This window comes from Suncus etruscus, chromosome 5, assembly GCF_024139225.1.
Source record: "Suncus etruscus isolate mSunEtr1 chromosome 5, mSunEtr1.pri.cur, whole genome shotgun sequence".
NCBI classification, from domain to species: Eukaryota; Metazoa; Chordata; class Mammalia; order Eulipotyphla; family Soricidae; genus Suncus; species Suncus etruscus.
In genome coordinates, this window is record NC_064852.1 from 136,319,885 (window position 1) to 136,325,555 (window position 5,671).

Genomic DNA, 5,671 nt, shown 5'->3' on the forward strand with positions numbered 1-5,671 from the left:
ATTTATATATGTTATACATGTTTATATATGTTTCCCTATAAAATGAAGGTACAAATTCAAACAGTTGCATGTATACCAATGCTCACAGGAGTTCTTCACAAAAATGAGGAGATGCAATTGTCAACTGACAGATAAATAGACTAAACAATATGGTATAAAAGTGCAAAATAATATTATTCAGCTTTACAAAAGGAAGTAAATGTTGATATAAGTTATTAATCATGAATTAACTCAAAAAAAAAGTTGGGGGGCTGGAGAGATAGCATAGGTATAGAGATAGGTAGGGTGTTTGCTTTGCATGCAGAAGGATGGTGGTTCAAATTCCCAGCATCCCATATCATCCCCGAGACTGCCAGGACCAATTTCTGAGCATAGAGCCAGGAGTAACCCCTGAGCACAGCTGGGTATGACCCAAAAACAAAACAACAATAAAAAGTTGTGCTAACTTTTAACTGCAGAGACTGGCATGCATCACAAAGAACAAGAATAACCAGTGATAGCCCGCATGCAGGAAGAAAGGGACTCTTATTCACGGCTGGTGGGAATGTAGATTGGCCCAGCCTTTTTTGGGAACAATATGGATATTCCTCAAAATAACTAGAAATTGAGCTTCCATATGATTTAGCGATACCACTCCTAGGGGTATATGCTAAGAACTCAAAGACAATACAAAAAAGCCCTCTGCACTCTTATGTTTACTGAAGCTCTATTTACAATAGCCAGAATCTTAAAACAACCTAACTGCCTGAAGAACAGATGAGTGGCTAAAGAAACAGTGTTACATCTACACAATGGAATATTTTACAGAGGTTAGTTAAAATGAATATGTTTTTTTATAAAATGATGAATATGAGGAGTGAAATATACATACATGTATTACAGATATATATGTCAGGTAGTATGGTAATAATATCCCAAGACAATAGAGACAAGAGCCTGGAGAACCAATCCAATATAGGAAGCTTGCCACAAATAGCAGAGAAGTGCATTTAGGACAGAGAAAGGATCACTAAGAATGATAGTTGTAAATGATCACTCTGGACAAGAACTGGTTGCTGGGGCCGGAGAGATAGCATGGAGGTAAGGCGTTTGCCTTTCATGCAGGAGGTCATCGGTTCGAATCCCGGCGTCCCATATGGTCCCCCGTGCCTGCCAGGAGCAATTTCTGAGCCTGGAGCCAGGAATAACCCCTGAGCACTGCCGGGTGTGACCCAAAAACCACAAAAAAAAAAAAAAAAAAAGAACTGGTTGCTGAAAAGAGAGTGGTATGCACAGTACCTCTTCATTAACAATTGTACAAACCACAGTGTCTAAAAAGAAGGGAGAGTGAGTGAAGTAAAATGTCTGCCCTAAAGGCAGGCAGCGGGGAGAGTGGGAGTAAAACTGGGGGCATTGGTGGGAGGAAATGTGCATGTGTGGTGTACACCCTATGACTGAAACTCAATCATGAACAACGTTGTAAACATGGTGTTTAAATAAAATAATTAACAAAAAAAAATTGTACTGCCTTCTGAGTATCCTGATTTTAGAAACAGTGGTCCTTAGAGAAATTACACTATAACTAACTATCATGACAATGTTAATGAGTGAGAGAAGTAGAATGCCTGTCTCGAATACAGGCAGGGGTGGGAGAGGAGGGAGATCAGGGGCATTGGTGATGGGAATGTTACACTGATGAAGGGGGGTGTTCTATTTATGATTGAAACCCAACTATAATCATGCTTGTAATCATGATGCTTAAATAAAGATATTATTTTAAAAAAAAAGATACTAGAAACTGGAAGAAAAAAAAGAAACAGTGGTCCTATATTCAGGCTTTGAATGTATATTTTTTCCTCGAATCCCACAATGAAGACCCATTTTCTTGCTATTGCTCCAGATATGGTCGTATAAAATTCCAGCCTATGAAATCTGAAGTGCAGCATGTAGCATATGGCTATTTTATTATTGAAAAGCTGACACCAACAGAGAAAGCGAAGTCAAAAGAACGTTCAAATAATCAGAGATTAACTCAGACCTCTAGCAAGCAGCCCTCCACCTGAACAGATACTAGACGAGAGAATCAATGCTCTCCACTTTGGTTTGGATTTTAGAGTAGGGGGTTTTTTGTTTTGTTTTGTTTTGTTTTGTTTTTACCAACTCCTGGCAGTTCTCAAGGGTTATTCCTGGCTCTGCAATCAGTAATTAATTCTGGTGGTGGTGCTCAAGGGGATTCCAGGATCGAACCCTGGCAAAAGCACTACCTCTGGTCCCTCAATACTATATTTAATTCAGTTGTATTGCAAGTTTTACATAACTGGCAACCAAATGTATCTAATCTAAGTCTCGCATCCTATTCATATTTAGATTCAGGCATAGAGAAATCAATATTCTTTCTATTTCTGTGGCAATTTGGGTACATATTATTGTAAAGTTTACAACTACTCTTAATTCATATAATTTAATATTACATTAGAAGACCATTAAAATCCACCTTTAAATTCCTTTAGTTTTTCCTCTTTGTGTGACTCATCATTGACTGTTTTCCTGACCAACAACAGTTTTAAAACTACAGGCTTCCTAACAGGAAAAGAATTCAGTAGTCCCAGATGCAGTTCCCCACAGGTGACTTGTATTGAATGGAAAATAGTCTCAGGCCATCAACAAAATGATGCCACATGACACAGGCTTTCCCCCTTGTTTCCCATTATGTTTCTGTAATTACCAACATAGGAAAGACAAATTAGCAGATTCTGGGGGACTAGCCAGGCAGGGATAGAGGCCAAACCAGAGCGATCCCAGATTTACTAAGCAAGGTCATATTTTCCTGGAGTGCTGTAGACAATTTATGGATAGCATAGCTGCAGACCTCAGCTCTTCTGACTTGCTACCCATGGTTCAAAAAGCCACAAGGCAGAGGTAATGATCAGTTGGTATGAGTGTGTTTCTCAATGCCTACGGAGCTGTTTGTTTTCAGTCTTATTGGACCATACTACCCAATTCACCTTTGAGAAATAAAATTCCTAGCCAAGGAATTTGTTGGCCTCCTTAACAACGGAAAGGGGAAAATTAGGCAGTTATTACATTAAAACTTCTTAGTTATATATGGGCATGCAAACCACACGAAATATTATTCTAATGTGGATGGTGAATAACATGTCTTAGGTGAGACCTGAGTTCTGTATTTCCTTTCTTGTTTGTTTTGGTTTTGGAGCCATACCCAGTGACATTCAGGGGTTAGTTATTCCTGGCTCTGCGCCCAGAAATCACTCCTGGCAGGCTCGGGGAACCATATGGGATGCCAGAGATTCAACCCTGTTGGCCCTGTGCAAGACAAATGTGCTACCCGCTGTGCTATCATTCTGGCCCCAAGTTATGTATTTTTAATAAGCAGGTGTTGCTGATTATTTTGGTTTCCAGATCATACTGAGTAAAAAAAATTAATACTAGGACTTGGAACCGTCAGCAATTATTTCAGAATAGGACAGGAGACCCAGGCTTGTATTCTTTTAGGGTGATTATATTGAACAGGTTAACGAGATTGAATTACCCAAACCTCCACTTAGTGGATGATCTCATGACATATAGAGAGGAAAGCAAGCTTGAGTGAGGACACAGAAAAAAAAAAAAACTATTTCGAGAGGCCAGAAAGATAATACAGTGGGTAGGATTCTTGCCTTACACACAGCTGACCCAAATTTAATCCCTGGCTATATGGTCCCCTTGAGCCAAGGAATTTGAATGGTGAAAAGAAAAAGGACAAGAAATGAATTTTTTCCTCAGAGCTTCCAGAAGGGTCCATCTTGACCAATACTTTAGTATTTAGTAGCCCAGTTAAAATGATTTTTGTATTATGGTATCCACAACTGTAAGATAATAAATTTACATTGCCTTAAGTTTCTATATTTGTAGTAAATTCTTACAGCAGCAACAGAAAGCTAATTCATCTATAGTAAGCTTTTCAATAGAATTTGACAATTATTTTTACAAAAAAACTAATATATATTAGTTTAGAGTATTTAGAGTAGAGAAATTCTAGGGGCTGGAGAGATAGCACAGTGGTAGGGCATTTGTCTTGCACACGGTTGACCCAGGACAGATCCCAGTTTGATTCCCAGCATCCCATATGGTCCCCCGAGCCTGCCAGGAACTATTTCTGAGCACAAAGCCAGGAGTAACCTCTCAGCACTGCTGGGTGTGACCCAAAAACCAAAATAGAGTAGAGAAGTTCTACTATGAAAGAGACATGCATGACACCTCTTCATTAACTATAGTGCAAACCACAATGTCAAAGAAGAAAAGAGAGAGAAGTAAAATGCCTGCCCCAGAAGCAGTAGGGAAAGGTGGATGGGAGGGAAGGGGATATTAGGAAGGGTGAGAGGGGAAATTGATATTAGTTGAGATTAGTGATGAGACATGCCCACTGGTGAAGGTTGTTATATATTGTATTACTGTAACTCAATCATGAACAACTTTGTCTGTGAAAAATAAAACTGTAGTAAGAACTACTTTGATCATGATGTTTAAGTAAGATAAAGAAAACTGAAAAAGGGGGCCGGAGAGATAGCATGGAGGTAAGGTGTTTGCCTTGCATGCAGAAGGACAGTGGTTCGAATCCCGGCATCCCATATGGTCCCCAGAGCCTGCCAGGAGCGATTTCTGAGTGTAGAGCCATGAGTAACCTCTGAGTGTTACTGGGTGTGACCCAAAAACCATAAAGAAAAAAGAAAACTGAAAAAAAGACTAAATTTTTTTTTTTTTTTGGTTTTTGGGCCACACCCGGTAACGCTCAGGGGTTACTCCTGGCTATGTGCTCAGAAGTTGCTCCTGGCTTGGGGGACCATATGGGACACCGGGGGATCGAACCGCGGTCCGTCCAAGGCTAGCGCAGGCAAGGCAGGCACCTTACCTTTAGCGCCACCGCCCGGGCCCCAAGACTAAATTTTTTAAAGGAAGGAATAGTATTTGCTAAAAGAAATCAATATTTTTACATTATAATATAACCTAATTTATTAATTGTAGGATGATGTAATGTAATTATAATCAAATCTTATTTCAATGTGTATTTCAAGAGACACTATAAAAAGTGCTCTGAGGGGCCAGTGAGGTGGCGCTAGAGGTAAGCTGTGTCTGCCTTGCAAGCGCTAGCCAAGAAAAGATCGCGTCCCCGGCGTCCCATATGATCCCCCCAAGCCAAGGGCAATTTCTGAGTGCTTAGCCAGGAGTAACCCCTGAGCATCAAATGGGTGTGGCCTGAAAAACCAAAAAAAAAGAAAAAAAAGTGCTCTGAGTGCTCGCTTGGGCAGCACATATACTAAAATTGGAACGATACAGAGAAGATTAGCATGGCCCCTGCACAAGGATGACACGCAAGTTCGTGAAGCATTCCATATTTAAAATAAAAAAGTGCTCTGACCCCATCATTCCCCTGAAATGAAAATACAAAAAAACTGGGCCTGAGTTATTGCACAACAGAGAGGGTATTTGTCTTGCATGCAGCTCACCCAGGTTCAACCCTTTGCATCCCATATTTATTTTTACAAAAAAAACTAATATATATTAGTTTAGAGTATTTAGAGTAGAGAAATTCGTCTGAGTCAGCCAGGAGTGATTGCTGGCACAAGCAGAGCCAGGAGTAACCCTTAAGTGCAGCCAGGTATGGCCCCCCAAAAACCCAAAGCCAAACAAACAA

The 5,671-nt window shown here is 40.1% G+C and overlaps 1 non-coding gene across 1 annotated transcript; it reads left to right on the top strand.

Moving 5' to 3' along the window:
* Positions 1-5,269: 5,269 nt before the first annotated feature.
* LOC126010506 (U6 spliceosomal RNA) lies at positions 5,270-5,376 on the top strand. The gene has a single exon (XR_007496532.1). It is a non-coding gene; the product is annotated as a U6 spliceosomal RNA (small nuclear RNA).
* The last annotated feature ends 295 nt before the right edge of the window (positions 5,377-5,671 follow it).